Source organism: Callorhinus ursinus, unplaced genomic scaffold (assembly GCF_003265705.2).
Source record: "Callorhinus ursinus isolate GAN/ISIS: 27379988/994484 unplaced genomic scaffold, GSC_fseal_2.0 scaffold103, whole genome shotgun sequence".
Taxonomy (NCBI): Eukaryota; Metazoa; Chordata; class Mammalia; order Carnivora; family Otariidae; genus Callorhinus; species Callorhinus ursinus.
In genome coordinates, this window is record NW_027397165.1 from 73,358 (window position 1) to 91,714 (window position 18,357).

General features: G+C 41.7%; 1 long non-coding RNA gene across 3 annotated transcripts in view; it reads left to right on the plus strand.

Moving 5' to 3' along the window:
- The window catches only part of LOC141371811 (uncharacterized), a 59,130-nt gene that overhangs the window by 14,193 nt on the left and 26,580 nt on the right, over positions 1–18,357 (plus strand). Inside the window, exon 3 of one of the 3 annotated variants that reach the window (XR_012377053.1) lies at positions 214–4,132. The exons of the other annotated variants lie outside the window; for them this stretch is intronic. This is a non-coding gene — a long non-coding RNA (uncharacterized lncRNA). Of the gene's footprint in view, positions 1–213; positions 4,133–18,357 lie in introns of those variants that run through there. 3 annotated transcript variants of the gene reach the window in all.

Sequence of the window (18,357 nt, forward strand, 5' to 3'; positions counted from 1 at the left end):
AAATCTCTCTTTGTACAATGGAAGCGATAAAGTATTTGGAGCCAATTTTTAACTTGTTCAGAAGTGTTTAATGATTGAAATGATAGCAGCCTTTTTTGTTTTACTGACAAATATATTGTTAGAATTTCTTGAGACAGTGTGATTAGATTTCAAATCCGACTGAACTCTTTCATATTAATTATTTTGAAATAATGATGAAGCTCTTATTTGCAGAACATGCATCACTGTTAGAACCACCACCCTTCAGCTAGCTTGGACACCATTAAAAGGGCTCATCAGCTGCAAACGGATAGAAGTATCTGGTATTCGTGAAGACAGTTTCGGGGCTGCCACCTGGAGCTACGCCCTCCAGAAGCCCCTGCTTGGCCTCCCTGCACCCAACCCCACACCAAGCAGTTACAACTCGGGCTGTGTGTGGTGTTTCTTGGCAACTGGAACGCAGACTCCTCCAGCGGCTCCACAGCCCCCCTTGTCCTCAGTGAGCAGAAGACCACAGAAGCTGGCTCCTGAAGAGGCTGTCCAAGCGATAGAGCTCCTCCTTGGCTCTGCTTAGCGCATTTACCACAGAGGAGTAACTGAGTGCTGGATGTTCCTCATTCCTGCTCACTACTCACGGGGACTGTAGAGGGATTTCTCAGGCCCCATTTCACTAAGGGCCACCCTGTAAGGATCTCTACAGGAGGCCGCCCATAGAGAGAAGGGGCCTGCCTGGGTTCTCCACTGCCTTAAGGCCTACGTGGACACCTCCAGGGCTGAGGGGATCAAAACCTTTTCACCTACCTGTGATTCACATTATCAGCTGCAAAGTTCTGCCTCCGAGTTTGTGTTCTTTTGTTTGTTTTGTTTTGTTTTGTTTTGGGTAGAGTTTTAACTGCTTCTTCCATTCCTGTAGTAACTAGAGGGCTACTCGGGATTTCTTTTTGCTTCTTGAGTCAATTTTGGTAAGTTATCGATTTCTAGGAATCAGTCCATTTTATCTGCATTCTCGAATTTATTGGCATAAAGTTACCTTTTTAAAAAATCCTCTGCTGTATATAATCTGTAACTATGTCTCCTTTTTCATTGCTGATATTGGTTATTTGTGCCTTCTCACTTTTTTTCTTGATCAATCTCACCAGAGGTTTGTCTATTTTATTAGTCTTTTCCAAGAACCAGCTTTCGGCTCTGTTGCTCCTCTCTATTGTGTCTTTGTTTTCTATTTCTTTAATTTCTGCTCTTATCTTTTTTGATCTCCTTCCGTCCACATTTTTTGGATTTATTCTGTTGTTCTTTTTCTGATTTCGTATGTTGGACATGGAGCTCATTAATTTTCAGCCTTTCTTGTTTTATAATGTGTGCATTTAAGGATATACATTTCCTTCCAAATACTACCTTTCTACACATTCAAACATGTCATACTTCATTATTGTTCAGTTCCAAGTACTTCAACATTTCCATCATGGTTACTTCTTTGGTGAGTGATATGGAAGTGTGTTTATAAATTTCTAAATGTGTGGGGAATTTTTAATGTATCTCTTTGTTATTGAAATCTATCTTAATTGCATTATGGTCTGAGGATGTGGTCCGTGTGATAACAACTCTAAAATTTATTGAGACTTGTTTTATGGCTTAGTACATGATCAATATTTTTGAATGTTTCCTATGTGCTTTATAAGATGTATGTTCTCTAATTGTTGAACACAGAGTTCTACATATGTCTATTATCAAGTTTGTTAATTGTATTGTTCAAATTTTCTATAACTACACTGGTATTTTGGTCGTGCTATGCCAGTAATTTTAAGAGGTGTGTTCATTTTCAGCTGTGATGGTGGATTTGTCTGTTTCTCCTTACAGTTCTTTTTAAAAATTTTATATATTTTGAGGATATCTTATTAGGAATATTCAAATGAAGAATTGTTATACATTCCTGGTAAATATGTAATGACCCTCTCTATTCTCGATAATGCATTTTTTGAAGTCTATCTTATCTTACCTTAACACAAGCTTTTCTTCTTGTTCGGATTTGTGTGGTATACAATTTTCCATCCTTTCGTTGTTCAACATTTTCATGCCCTTATGCGTTAATTATATCTCTTGAGAATGGCATACAGCTGGACCCTTAAAAAAAAATCTAATCTGATGATCTCTTTTAATGGGCAAGTTTAGTCTGTTTACATTTTCTATGATATATTTGGACTTGTTTCTACCATTGTACTTTTTTATTTCTATTTCCTACCACCACCTTTTCTATGCTTCATTTTTCTCTTTTCTGGCCTGTTTTTTAGTTTTGAGATTTGTTTATTTGCTTTCTTATTCAGTTTTTTCCTCTGTACTGTTTGAAATTTACACATTCTTATTCTTTTTATTATTCTTTCTGTGGTTATCCTTGAACTTTTACCATGCATGTGTAACTTAAAAGGTCTAAAGTTAAATAGCATTTTAACCTCCCTTTTGAAGAATGCAGGAACCTTTAACTCTGGTCATTCCTCTCTTTGCCACATGCTATTGTCTTGCGTATGTTAGTTTGTTTCTTTTTTTTCCTAACCTCACAAATTCTATATCATCATTAGTATTATTTTATATAGACAGTATTTGTTTGGATTTACATGCATACAGTCTTGCATCTCAGACCATCATTCTGGGATCATTTTCTTTTATCATAAATACAGTGTTTAGATGTTCTTTTAGTACAGGTCTCTTGGTGTTAAATTCTCCCGGTTTTTGTTGTTATGTGCAAATGTCTTTATTTTATCCTCACTCTTAAAAGATAATTTGTTATAAGTATTTAGAAGTCTGCTGTTGGTCTAATTGCTATTTTTGGTAGGTATTTTTGTTTTCTTATACTTGAACTACTTTTAAGAAATTCTCTCTCTCTCTCTCTCAGAGGGGGATCTGCAGGGGGGTATGCAGTTTCATTCTAACATGTTTAGGCGTGTATTTCTTTTTTATTCTTCTTTGGAAATGTGCTTCATGCTTTTTAATTCATGTTTTTCATACTTTCTAGAAAATTCTCAGCCATTATCTTTTCAAATATTGTCTTTCTTCCACCCTTTCCATATTTTCTTTCTCAGAATCCAGTTAGTCATATTTTGGACCACATTGTATCTTCCATATCTCATAATGTCTTGTTGATATTTTCTATTTCCTTGTCTTCCTGCATTTCATTCTGGGCAATTTCTTCAGATATATCTTTCAGTTTACTGATGTTCTCTTCAGCTCTGTCAGCTCTGTCTGTTTAATCTGTCTACTGAATTTTTTATTCCAATAAGTGTATTTTTCATGTGTACAAGCTGCGTATTTTTCGCTTTCGAATCTGCCTAGTCATCCCTAATAGTCTCTTGTTGCTTGCTCATCTTTGTGGTTGCATCTTTTATTTAAAAAGAACATTTTATACACTTTTTGTTCAACCAGTAATCTCTGTTTGCATAACTATGACATTGTCATTATCGTTCACATCTAAACCACATAGTACACTCTGATCATATATCCTCTGTTGTATACCTTTTTGTTTTCCTAGTAATCGTCTTGTTTCTTTTGCCTAGTGTTACCATACCTATTACTAATTCTTTGAAATTCCTTTTAAAATCCATATCATATCATGTCTCTCCTCTGCTCAAAATTCTCCCATGGCTCCCAGCTCCCTCAGAAGAAAAGCCAAAGCCCTCACCATGGCCCAGAAGTCCACACAGTGTGGTCCCCGTGCTCTTTCTGACCCCCTATCCTGTTAATCTTCCCATTACTCACTCGTTTCCAGCCACCCTGGCCCCCTGGCTGTTCTTCAAACAGGTCAGGTAACCCTCCCCCTTCAGAGCTTTTGTGCCTGCTGTTCTCACTGCCTGGAACACTCTTCTTTCCAGATAATCTCATGAGTTCTCCCCCCCACTTCCAGTATGCTGAAATGTCACCTCCCTGGAGAAGCATTCCCTAACCAAATTAGTCCCATTCACCAGTGTTTTCTAACCCTACTTGATGTCTTATGTTTTTGTACCAAACACTGATCACTACCTGATATATGTTCTATTTATTTATTGTGATTAGTGTTTGTCTTTTCCCAGTAGACTGTAAGCTCCACAAAGCAGGGACTTTGTTTTGTTCACTATTGTATCCCCAGTGCCAAGAAGAACAGTGCATAGTAATATTTAGTAGACACTCAATAAATATTTATGGAATAAACGGTATTATTAATTAATTAATGTGGATGATAGAGAAATGTTAATTAATGTGGATGGTTAATAGTTAATTAATTAATGTGGGTGATAGAGAAATGCATTGAGAACTAGCCTGGTCATGAAGGCCTTTCATGCCATGCTAAGGAGCATGGATGTCATTGTTAAGAAGGGTGAGGGTTGTGAAGAAGCAGTAAGGATAGCTCCTGGGTTCTTTCAAGAAGTAAGTTCCTGGTTGGTAGGGTGGGGACAAAGACCCGTGTTCTTCGACTGGCTCTATGCCCTAAGGCTCCTGAAGGTGGACCTGCCTCTTTCTCCGACAGCCCTCAAACTGCTGTATTGTCACGCCTGCCCGGTACCTGGTGAAAACCAAAGCCACAGTTCTCACTGGGCCTTCTGATCCCAGCTAGGATTCCCCCTTCCTCCTGCTCTGTGAAGAACAGTTTCTTGTCCCGGCTCAAGCAAGTCACCCCCCCTTAGACTTTTTCTTTTACTGTGTTGGGAGGTGATGGTGGTACAGAAGCTGATACAGAGCCTGGCACGTAGTAAGTACTATTATAATGGTGGACAACACGAGGAGCTAAGTTTCAGCTCCCCATTGTCAAGACTGCAGTAGGTTGTGAGGTTTTAGTCCTGACTTTCCCCCTAAACTCCTTGGGGACCAACCAACATGGCTCCAGTGTATGTATGTATCTACTTGCCAATGACTGTTGGAATACTAATTCTCTTGTCTTAGGTGTAACCTACACCCTCAGCTTTTTGTCACCCACTGATTTTATCAGAATGCCATCAATATACACAGGACCCTATAGCATGCCTCTAGAGATTTCCCTCTCCAGGCCAACATGAATTCATTCATTACCAGTGTAACCATCCAACTAGTTCTAAGTTCAATTGAGCAAAATCAACTGACCACCTACTATGTGTCAGGCCTCCTGCTCTGCCCTGAGGACCCAGAGGTGAACAAGGTGTGTCCCCAGACACAGAACCATAATTCAGTGTGGCCAGTGCAGTAGCAGTGGGTACAATAGACTGTGAGAGCCTGTGAGGAACATAGAAGCCAGGTCAGGGGACCAGGGAAGATTTCTTAGAAGAGATGGCATATCAACTGAGCTTTAAAAAGATGAGTAAGAATCTTCTGGATGATTAACAAGGGGAGAGGAGAGCAGTCCAGGCAAAGGGAACAGCATGGGCAAAGGCCCAAAGATAAGAAGCAGCATGATGTGCACTAACCTGCCTAACTACGATTACTGTTCACCTGTCTTTCTTTGAGATCATCCTAAGACACTCTAACACCAAAACCCAGATATGAGGAGTTTGTGGCCCTCCGACATGCTAAGGTGTTCAAACTCTTCAGAAAAGTCATGAAAAGTTGGTCAGACATGACTGTCCGTGAGTTTGTCCACAGTAGCTTCCAGTGTCCCTGGCTTCCTTATCTAGACCATGATGTTCATGTGACTTGCTTCCTTTAGGCCTCCCTGGGGTTGGGGTCATTCTCACTCTCCTGGAGATTAGAGTCTCCCTCAGCCCTATGTGAGGAGATCTTGTGGAGAGGAATTTTTCTAACTCCTGACACTAACCACCTCTCTCAAGGAGTAAAGAGGGCCTGCCCCATCTTGTCCTCAGACATTGCTATTCATCTCTACTTGGGTTTCATTCACACCTGTAATAATCTAGGACAAGTGGGCTGTGGAGTCTGGCAAGCCCAGTTTCAAAGCCTGGAACCTCCACATCTTGATTTTGTGACCTTAAGACCTATCCTCTCTAAACATCAGTTTTCTCATCAGTAAAATGGGTCTAATGCCTACCTTGGACAGTAGGGTGCTGGGCGTGGAGCCTAACACAGGGCTTGAACTCACGATCCTGAAATCAAGATCTGAGCTGAGATCAAGAGTTGGATGCTTAACCAACTGAGCCACCCAGGTGCCCCTACCTTGGATAGTTTTTGTGGATGTTAGAATACATGTCAAGTACCTGGCACCTGGCCACCATTTACTGAACATCTACTATGATCAACATTAAAGGGAAAACAGCATAGTGGTTAAGAACATGAGCTGTAGATCCAGACCAACCTCGGTTTGGATTGCTGCTCAACTACTTACTAGCATTGTGACCGTGGTCAAGTTTTCTAACCTTTTTTAGTCTTACAGTTTTTTGTCTGTTTTAATTTTTTTTTTAAGATTTTATTTATTTGACAGAGAGAGACACAGCGAGAGAGGGAACAGAAGCAGGGGGAGTGGGAGAGGGAGAAGCAGGCTCCCCACAGAGCAGGGAGCCCGATGCGGGGCTCAATCCCAGGACCCTGGGATCATGACCTGAGCCAGAGGCAGACGCTTAATGGCTGAGTCACCCAGGGGCCCCTGTCTGTTTTAATTTTTTTTTAAGATTTTATTTATTTATTTATTTATTTATTTATTTATTTATTTGAGAGAGAGAGAGCATGAGTAGGGGGAGAGGCAGAGGAAGAGGGAGAAGCAGAGAGCAGAGAGCCTGATCCAAGGCCTTGATCCCAGGACCCTGGGATCATCATGACCTGAGCCGAAGGCAGATGCCTAACCGACTGAGCCACCCAGGCACTCCAGTCTTAGTTTTTACATTTTCAAAATGAGGTTAATGCACCTACTTCAGAGTTGTTGTGTGTACATATTATAGCAGTGTATAATATGCTCCCACAGGCTCCAGGCCCCTCCCCAGCCTGCCCTCTTCAATGACCCCCCTCCCCAGGAGACGTATCCTTTTCTCAGTTCCCCCCACTCTCTAGGGCTGACAAAGAGGACTGAGCTTCCCCTTCAGAGTCACAAGGACACTTTGTTATGGGACTTTCTAATGATAAATTGCTCTTGCATTTCTGGAATTAGACCCAACCCTTTCATGTTATATTAAATCTTTTCTTACTCACCCTGGATTTGGTTTGCTAATAAATTGTTTAGGATTTTTGCATCTTTGGTCACTTACTGTATTTGTCTGGTTAAGGCTATAGTGGGCTCATCCAATAAATAAATAAATTTTCTAAAAATTGGTCCAATTCATCTAAGTTATAAAATTAATTGTATTCTTATTTTTTGATTCCTGCTATATCTTTTACATTGCTCATATTAATTATTTGTGCCTTTTATCTTTTTTCCTTGATTGGTCCCTCCAAAGATTTTTTTAGTGGTTTGTCTTAAAATTTTACCATACATATTTAATCTAAAGTCTAAAGTTAAACATTATCATCATCTCCCACCCAAACAAGACAAGGACTTCATAAAACACTGTCTCCCAATTTACATGTCATTGTTGTTCACTATATTAGTAGTTTCTTTTCTAAGGAAGTCATTAACATACACAAAGAATAGACATTAATAATATTATTTTATGCAGACAGTGCTTGTTTACATTTAAATACGTGTTTCCTATTTTATTTGCTCAGCTTACTTCTTATACCTCAGTCCTCCTTTTTTGGGATGATTTTCCATCTTCTTGAAATATATACTTTAGAAGATCCTTTAGTGCAAATCTCTTCACAGTCAACTGTCTCAAACTGTATTTATCTGTAAATGTGTAAATGCCTTTTTTTTAAAAGATTTTATTTATTTATTTGAGAGAGAGAATGAGAGACAGAGAGCACGAGAGGGAAGAGGGTCAGAGGGAGAAGCAGACCCCCCCGCTGAGCAGGAAGCCCGATGCGGGACTCGATCCCAGGACTCCAGGACCATGACCTGAGCCGAAGGCAGTCGCTCAACCAACTGAGCCACCCAGGCGCCCCGAGTGTAAATGCCTTTATTTTACATTATTCTTCTTGAAAGATAGATTTGTTGAGCACTCAGTTCTAAGTTACATTTTTTCCCCTCTAAACACTTAGAAGATATTATGGCACTGTCTTCTGGTTTCCATTGCTGCTGTTGACAGGTCCATTGTTGTCTAATTTTTTTTTTTTTTTTGGTAGGTGTCCTTTTTCCCTGGCTGCTTTGAAGATCCTTCTTTGATTACTGTTTGATTCTAAGAGCTTTTTGTTGCTGTTCTCTGTATGTTCCTTTTTTCATGAATGGAAAAAATTCCCCTATTGCTTTTTGTAGGAAATTATTAAAATAGAGAACGGTTATTGACTTCTGTACGTTGAACTTCAAAACCACCTTATGAATATATTCATTCTATACGTTGAACTTCAAAACCACCTTATGAATATATTCATTCTAATGCATTTTTCTTATCAGAACCTTTTGGGCTTCCTGGGCATAAAATAATGTCAGTAACAAATAGGTTTTTTATCTCTGCTTTTCCAGTGTTGTACCAGTTACCTCATTTTTTGTCCCACCGTTCTTTTGTAATTTCCAAGACAATGTTAAGTATTATGGTAGTCAGCAGGTAGTTCTGTTTTGTTCCTGATGATTTTGATCATCTGACAAATATTTGTTGAGAGTCAGGCCGTGTTCTAGGGCCTGAGAATACCTAGGGGATGAATGTTCCTTTTTATAGCTTCCTGGTCTTGCTTTGTGAATGCATTATTTTTCCATGTCACTCTGAAGACATTAAACCCTTAGTCCTCAGTCCTAGTTTTTTGTTTCCAAATATGTATATTTGGGTGTCAGTAGCAGTGGGAAGCTCTCACTGATGTCCGATTTGGCCAGAGGCACCATAGATACCAAAGACACAACATACTCTGCAGTCTTAGAGTTTGTATAAATAGTGGGGGTGATTGGGACCCCTGGGTGGCTCAGTCGTTAAGCGTCTGCCTTTGGCTCAGGTCATGATCCCGGGGTCCTGGGATCGAGTCCCGCATCAGGCTCCCTGCTCAGCGGGGAGCCTGCTTCTCCCTCCCCCTCTGCCTCCTGCTCCCCCTGCTTGTGCTCTTGCTCTCTCTGGCAAATAAATAAATAAAATCTTAAAAAAAAAATAGTGGGGGTAGGAAGGTGGGAAGGGGCCCCTCTACAGAACAGTGCCACAGTTCTGTCCCTTGAGAGCATAATGGTGCAGTGGATTCTGGAGTCAGCCTGCCTGGACTCAAATTCCAGATTTGTCATTTCATAGGTGGGCAAGTCACTTAACTTCTGTATTTTTCAGTCTCATCTGTAAAAATGGGGATAACAACAGTACTTATTTCATAGGGTGATTGAAGGCATTAAATGAGTTAATTTAGAATAGTGTCTGGCACATAGTAAGCACTCTATATGTGTTTGCTATTATTACCACTATTACTTTTGTGCTTGGAGGAATTGAAGGGAGAAGAGTTTCTGTGGTATAATGAGAAAAGCAGAGTGTACCCCCTCCTGTGTGTTCTCGCAATATCTTGGAGACAAAGGTCATTCACAAGAAACACAAAGTCAGAAATTTGAAGGAGTTATTTGGGCACCTTAGGGTGTGGGATATCAAGTTCATTAGGTAGAATGGGGTAGGATTCTTCAGTGGGAACACAGGAAGTAGCGTTTAAGGGTGGACCCCTCTTGAGAGGTGACCTGTGTTGGCTATTTCCTCAGTGCAGGGCAATACCCAATGGGGGAACAGTGACAGTGAGGGGTTAATTCGGGGCAAGGGATTTCCTAAGCATTTAATAATGCTTTTCTCTTCAGAACGAACCTGTCAGGTACTGAGAGGCTTTAAAGGGTGTGACAGCTCTTCAGGCCCGGAACCTGCATCTGTTGAGGGGCAAGGCTGCTGCCAGGGGTGGATTCGTGCTCTCAGAGGTAGGACTTACTGCTTCAGAACTGCCTTCAATCTCTGTTTTAAAGTGTCTTGGGCCCTCTCGGAGTTTGGGAAAAGTCTCAGCCTTAGTAACCATCCCAGACACAATGTGGATGGTATGGACAGGAGGAGGGGGTCATACTGAAGATAAGTACTTGGTGGCGAGGCAAATTTGAGGAAACTGTGTTAAAAGCGAAAGTTCAAGAGATGCAAAAAAAAAAATTTTTTTTTTTTTTTGAGAGAGAGAGAGAGCAGGGAGAGGGGCTGAGGGAGAGGGAGAGAGAGAATCTTGAAGGCTCCATGCCCCGTGCGGAGCCCAACATGGGGCCCGATCCCACAACCCCAAGGTCATGACCTGAGCCAAAATCAAGAGTCGGATGCTCGACCGACTGAGCCACCCAGGCGCCCCAAGAGATGCAAAAATTTTAAACAAAATTTTACCAAATCAATTTGAACAATATATTAAAAAGATAAGATATGACCACGTGGGGTTTATCTCAGGATAAACAAACAGGGTTGGTTTAACGTTAGAAAAATCAATCAAGGGCGCCTGGGTGGCTCAGTTGGTTAAGCAACTGCCTTCGGCTCAGCTCATGATCCTGGAGTCCTGGGATCGAGTCCCACATCGGGCTCCCTGCTCAGCGGGGAGTCTGCTTCTCCCTCCGACCCTCTTCCCTCTCGTGCTCTCTATCTCTCATTCTCTCTCTCAAATAAATAAATAAAATCTTAAAAAAAATCAATCAATGCAATTCACCATGTTGATAAACCAAGAAAAGAAAAACCCATACGATAATTGCAATAAATGCAGAAAAGCATTTGACAAAATCCAATATCCGTTTCTGATTAAAAAAGAAAAGAACCACTTGGCAAGCTAGGACTAGAAAGGAACTTCCTCCACCTGATATAGGGCATCTAAAAATCCCCACAGCTAATGTTGTATGTAGCAGGAAAAGGCTGAATATTTTTCCTCCAAGATCAGAAATAAGACAGGGATGTCCATTCTTACTACTTCTGTTCAACATTGTACTGCAGCTTCTCACCAGTGCAATGAGGCAAGCAAAAGAAATTAAAGGTACCCAGTTTGAAATGGAGGCAGTAAAACTGTATATGAAGATGAAATGATCATCTGTGTAGAAAATCCAATTGTATCTACCAAACAACAACAAAAAACCCTACTAGAACTAGTAAGTGAATCCAGCAAGTTGCAAGATACAAGATCAATATACACAAAACAATTGTGTATACCATTTGTAAATAGCAATGGACAATTGGACATAGAAATTTTTTAAATTCCAGTTGTAATAATATCTAAAAATGTGAATCAGGAATAAGTTTGACAAAAGATATGAAAGACCCGTACACCTGTATTGCTAAGTGAAAGAAGAACAAAACAAATGGAAAGATATACCTTGTTCATGTGTTGGAAAACTCAGTATTGTTAATACGTCGATTCTTCCTAAACTGATCTATAGATTCCACATAATACCTGTAAAAATCTCAGCAGGCTTTTTTGCAGAACTTGATAAGCTGATCCTAAAATTCATATGGAAATGCAAAGGCACCTACAGTGCCTGATACAGAATACAGAAGCCTTGGTTAGGGTCCAGCCTTCGCATGGGATCAGGATGATCAACAGAGCCCACATAGAAAGGAAGAATGGTGGAGGGGACTCCACAAACAGGTCCATAAAGGATATGAACATGCGATTTCCTGACAGTGAAAACCCAAAAAACTAACAGGCATAAGAGAAGATGCTCAAATGTGTTAGTTATCAGAGAAATACAAAATAAAGCAAAATGAGATTTCATTTTAGATCTCATAAGTAGGCAACATTTTAAAAAGTTGAATCATGCCAAATCCTGTGGTGGGAATGCAGGGACATAGGGACCCTCCTGTACTTCTAGTGGTAGTGGAGACTTCAGCAGCCATCCCAATGTGCTGAATGCGCAGTACATAGTCACAGTCGTTACCCCCGTGGACTCTCTGAAGAAATTCTCGTACAGATCCATAAAGGGTAATGTAGGAGAATGTTCATTATGGTGTGGTTTGCAACAGTAGGGAGTTGGAGGCATTCTGGGTGTCCATCACCAGGGGAGTGCACAGGGAAATAGCAAGGGATGCACTCCATAGTCAGCCTTTCCGCAGTTGGATCAGGGAGTTAGATATACACAGAGCAACACTGATGATCTTCAGCACATAGCACTGGGCAAAAAAAATAAACCACATAACAAAACGCTATTCACAGGGTGCCTGTCTGGCTCAGTCAGAGGAGCATGCGACTCTTGATCTTGGGATATAGTGAGTTTGAGCCCCATATTGGGTGTAGCAGTTGCTTAAAAAAAAAAAAAAAAAAGTCTTTAAAAACAAAACAAAAAAACACCCCAAACACTATTCACATAGGTTACAAATGCATGCACATACATACCAAATACACATCTTATAAGCACTCACACAAACAAAAGGATATAAGTTAAACACATTCAAAGAGATGTCTGCATGGCAGGGTCTGGAAAGGAATGGGAGTGTGGATAATAGGGAATAAATAAAACAAGAAAGAGAAAGAAAAAATAGAAAAAAGTCATATATTCCTTTGTCTTCAGTCACCCATTCCCATAGCCTTTATCCTTTAGTATCTGCCCTCCTGTAAGGAGGAGACAGCCCCACCTGTTCTCTATTAACCTGAAGACACAATGTCCAGGTGAGCCTGGCTCAGAGTATCTGTACTTAGCTAATTTGATCACATGCTGCCAAAGCTCTTGCACACCCTCCCTCCAAGCGCTGCAGCAGCCTGATCAGGTGTGGACCTGCATTCCACCCCACAGAAGTTATCTGCTGTGACCAACTCTTGCTGGGGCAGGTCATGGGGAGATTAGAAGTAGGGAATTCATGGAACAAAATGAAGAGCCCAGAAATAAACCCACACTTATATGGCCAATTAATCTACAACAAAGGCCTCTCCTGGGTGGCTCAGTCAGTTAAGCGTCTGCCTTCAGCTCAGGTCATGATCCCGGGGTCCTGGGATGGAGCCCCACGTCGGGCTCCTTGCTCAGCGGGGAGCCTGCTTCTCCCTTTCCCTCTGCTTGCCGCTCCCCCTGCTTGTGCTCTCTCTCTCTCTCTCTCTCTCTCTCTCTCTCTCAAATAAATAAATAAAATCTTTTAAAACAATCTACAACAAAGGAGGCAAGAATATAGAATATACAATAGGGAAAAGACAGTCTCTTCAATAAATGGTGCTGGGTAAACTGGACAGCTACATGCAAAAGAATAAAATTGGACCACTTTCTCATACACAAAAATAAACTCAAATGGATTAAAGACCTAAATGAGCCCCCAAACCATAAAACTTCTAGAAGATAACCTAGGCAGTAATCTGTTTGACATTAGCCATTTTAACATTTTTCTAGATATGTCTCCTCAGGCAAGGAAAACAAAAGCAAAAATAAACTACTGGGACTACACCAGAATAAAAAGCTTTTGCCCAGCAAAGGAAATCATCAACACAATGACAGGGCAACCTACTGAATGGGAAAAGATATTTGCAAATGATATATCTGATAACGGGTTTTATCCAAAATATATGAAGAACTTATACAACTCAGCAAACAAACAAAAATCTGATTAAAAAATGGGCAGAGGACTTGAATAGATGTTTTTCCAAAGAAGACATACAGACGGCTAACAGACACATGAAAGGATGCTCAACATCACTGATTATCAGGGAAATGCAAATCAAAACCACAGTGAGATATCACCTTAAACCTGTTGGAATGGCTAGAATCCTTTGATTCTATCTCTTTAGATAAGAAGTGCTGATGAGGTTTTGGAGAAAAAGGAACCTCCATGCACTGTTGGTGGAATGCAAATCACTGCAGCCACTGTAGAAAAAGAGTATGGAGGTTCCTCAAAAAATTAAAAATTGGGGTGCTTGGGTGCCTCAGTTGGTCGAGCATCCAACTCTTGATTTCAGCTCAGGTCATCATCTCAGGGTCACGAGATCGAGCCCCGTGTGAGCTCCATGCTCAGCTCGGAGTCTGCTTGAGATTCTCTCTCCCTCTCCCTCTTGCACTCACTCTCTCTCTCTCTCCCTCTCCAAAATAAATAAATAAGTCTTCTTTTTTAATTAAAAATAGAGGTGCCATATGATCCAGTAATTCCACTACTGGGTATTTCCCTAAGGAAAATGAAAACACTAATTAAAAAGATATATGCATCTCTATATTTATTGTAGCACTATTTACAATAGTCAAGATATGGAAGTGACCAAAGTGTCCATTAATAGACGAGTGGATAAAGAAGTGGTATATATATATACAATGGAATATTATTCAGCCATATAAAAGAATAAGATCTTGCCATTTGTAACAACATAGATGGACCTAGAGGATATAGTATTAAGTGAAATAAGTTGGACAGAAAGACAAATACCATATGATTTCACTCATATATGGAATTTTTTTTAAAAGATTTTATTTATTTATTTGACAGAGAGAGACACAGCGAGAGAGGGAACACAAGCAGGGGAAGTGGGAGAGGGAGAAGCAGGTTTCCAACTGAGCAGGGAGCCCGATGCGGGACTCGATCCCAGGACCCTGGGATCATGACCTGAGCTGAAGGCAGACGCTTAATGACTGAGCCACCCAGGTGCCCCTCATATATGGAATTTAAGAAACAAAACAACAAAGAAAAAAGAGACAAACAAAAAAACAGACTTAAATTCAGAGAACAGGTGGTTGTCAGAGGGGCGGTGGGTAGGGGGATGGGCAAAATGGGTGAAGGGGATTAAGAAGTACAGACTTCTGGTTACAAAAGAAAGAAATTACAGGGATGATCAAAGTACAGCATAGGGAATATAGTCAGTAAGATTGTGAAAATGTTTGGTGACAGATGATGACTACACATCATGGTGAGCACTGAGCAATATATAGAATTATTGAATCATTGTGTTGTATACCTGAAACTAACATAACCCTGTATGTTAATTATATGTTAATTTAAAAAAGTAGAGAGTTCAGAGGAGCCTAGGTGGCTCAGTCGGTTAAGCGTCTGACTCTTGGTTTCAGCTCCGGTCATGATCTCCGGGTCCAGAGATAGAGCCCTATGACCACGTTGGGCTCTGCACTCAGTGGGGAGTCTGCTTCCCCTCTCCCTCTCCCTCTGCCTCTTCCCCCACTAGCGTACTCTCTCTCCCTCTCTTTCTAAAATAAATAAATAGATCTTAAAAAAAAAAAGGTAGAGAATTCAGAGGGCCCACTCCCCATCAAACCATATTGTTACCAGACAACTAATTTCTGGTTCACACAACAGCCCACTGGTGCCCTAAATGTTGAGCTATGGGTCTGTTTCCCTGGACTCACTCATGACCTTACCCACTGACTTCCCCAGAAGTGTCTTTCATAAACTCTTGTACAGCTGAAGCCAGACTATGACCAAGAGACTGTTCAGCTTATGCACTCCGGGGCATCTTCACCTAATAGTAACTTCAGTGACCAGCTAGGTGTGTGCTGGCCACTCAGGTTTTCAAAACAAAATGATACATTGTTTAGGGACACATACATGGGAGGTAAAATTTTCAAGAAAAGCAAGAGAATGATAATGTAAAGCTCAGGATAATGGTTTCCTCTGGGGCAGAGGAAGGGGATATGTGAAGGAAAACATGGGAGGCTTCTAAAATACTCTAATGTTCTAGCTCTTAACCTGGTTGGTAGATACATAAGTGCTTTATTATTTTTCCTTAAACTGTAAAAATAAGTTTCAGAAACTTTTCTGTATGTTGAATGCATTTAAAGTTTTAAAAGAAACACAGTTTTCTTTCTTTTCGAGCCCCACATCGGGCTCCCTGCTCAGCGGGAGTCTGCTTCTCCCTCTGACCCTCCCCCCTCTCATGCTCGCACCCTCTCTCTCAAATTAAAAAAAAAAAACTTAAAAAATATTTATTTATTTGACAGAGAGAGAGAGACAGACAGCAAGAGCGGGAACACAAGCAGGGGCAGAGGGAGAGGGAGAAGCAGACTCTCTGCTGAGCAGGCAGCTCGACACGGGACTCGATCCCAGGACCCTGGGATCATGACCTGAGCCGAAGGCAGACGCTTAACGACTAGCCACCCAGGCGCCCCAAGAAACACAGTTTTCAAACTTAGCAACATTTACACCTGATGGAACACATAGAATCAAAGAAAACCACAATAAACATGTTAGAATGTCTTTCTGTGGAGGGAGGGGTTGGAAATGGGAGTGGAGAATGAAGAGAAAAATGGAATGCTTGAATCAAGAAAGAAAAAGATATACATTCTACTGATCAAAGATAGTAATGTGATATGACCAGTGGAGTGCAGTTTTCTCTACCTTCTGCACCTCAATATTGAATGTGATGAAAGCTGGGCCTTATCAAATCTGGTCCAGGGGTGCCTTGTGGCTCAGTCGGTTAAGTGTCTGCCTTCAGCTCAGGTCCTGGGATCAAGCCCCGCGTCAAGCTCCCTGCTCAGCTGGGAGATCGCTTCTCCCTCTCCCTCTGCCTCTCCCGCTACTCATGCTCTCTCTCTCTCTCTCTCTCAAATAAATAAAATCTTTTTTAAAAAATCTGGTCCAAAACCAGTAGGTACAAAGTCAAATCGCATGAATATCCAAAAAATTATTATAATCAAGTAAGTGGTGGCTACAGAAAGGTTTTCAAGATGGAGGATTTTGAAGTCCCCTCTGAGTGGTCATTTCTCCGAGGTTTCATCTGGGAACTGCCACCCGGTGTTCCTGAAGAAGTCCAAATGCAGCCTTTGGCTCATCAGCCCGTTTTACAGTAAAACTCAAAAACCAGCAGAGAAAGCAGGGAACTAGACACTTGTCCTACAAGAGGAAAAGACCATACCCTCTTACCTTAGAAATACAGTCCCATGTTGGACCATGTCTTGGAAATTGCCTCCGTAGTTTATTTTTTAAAGATACTTATTTATTTATTTATTTATCATTTAGAGAGTGCCTGCGAGCAGGGGGAGGGGCAGAGGGAGAGAGAGAATCTCAAGCAGACTCCATGCTGAGTGCAGAGCCCGCCATGGGGCTCGATCTCACGACCCTGAGATCATGACCTGAGCTGAAATCAAGAGTCAGTGGTCGCTCAACGGACTGAGCCACCCGGGCGCCCCAGAAATTGCCTCTGTAGTTTATACTAAAGAGAAAGAAACTAAAACCTGGCTATTGGACAAATGAGTGCTCGAGTAAACCTCAGCCATCCTCAGCCTGGAAAAGAATCATGGGGGTTACAGTGAGTCCATTCAGGTCACCTTTAGCCACACTATGCCTCCTTTTGTCCCCCAGTCTTAGCGTCCCTATCTCCTTTGATGGACAAATGAACGTTTTCCCCTCGATACTAAAGTCAAGATCAAGGTGATTATCCCTTATCTGATGAAATGGCTTCCTCTTACCACGGATGCCTCACTGAGGTATGTGCCTTCCTGGCTAACCCCGGCGTGTCTACTAACGTATCCGGCAGAAATATTTCTTGCAAATTAAACAGTAATGTGCTGTAGGCAAGTTGGACGGTAACTGGACTTCCCCCTGCCATCTGTAACAATTTGGTCTGACCCACAATAGCTGACTTTCTGGGGTGGGCGCTTGCAGAGGTCCCAGTCAGCTGGCGGACAGCTGGCCTTAACAGGGGACGGCAGCTGCTTAGGACACGCCCATTAAAGTCGAAATTACCCAGCACCTGTTGCCACCTTTCTGTCCCAGTGCCCACTTTCAAACCTGGCAGAAGAGGGAAGAGATCCTGTTATCAATGTCCTCCTCTCCAAACGGGGCATCTTAATGCCAACTCAGAATCTCTGCAATAGCCGTAGAAAGTCAGGCGGATTTATTTTTAAAAATTTTTAAAATTTTATTTATTTATTCATGAGAGACAGAGAGAGAGGCAGAGGCAGAGGGAGAAGCAGGCTCGATTGCAGGACCCTGGGATCATGACCTGAGGCGAAGGCAGACACTTAACGGACTAAACCAGCCAGGCGCCCCTGGGCAGATGTATTTCTTTTTTTAAAAACAAAAGATTTTATTTATTTATTTGACAGAGAGAGGCACAGCGAGAGAGGGAACACAAGCAGGGGGAGTGGGAGAGGGAGAAGCAGGCTTTCCTGCTGAGCAGGGAGCCTGATTCGGGACTTGATCCCAGGACCCTGGGATCATGACCTGAGCAGAAGGCAGACACTTAACCGACTGAGCCAGCCAGGCGTCCCTGGGCAGATGTGTTTCTAAGAGCAGACAGGTCTGCCACCATGATCAGGACCCACACCGTATCAATGAATTTGTCACCTCTTTCACGCCAGAGTTCTGAACCCACCATCAACCTCTCCGTGAATCTAGTTCAGACTTCTTTGAGGTTGATCTGATTGATACTTTTGTTTCTCTGTCTCGGGACACCCCAATTCCCCCAAATTCTGCCTTCACCCACCATAAGCAACAGACAACTTGGACTGTCCCTTTCCAGGCCCCACTAACTAGACAGTGTTCTGCTGGTCCTCAGTATGCCTCAGCGTCACCTGAGAGCAGTAAGTCTCAACACATAAGACTC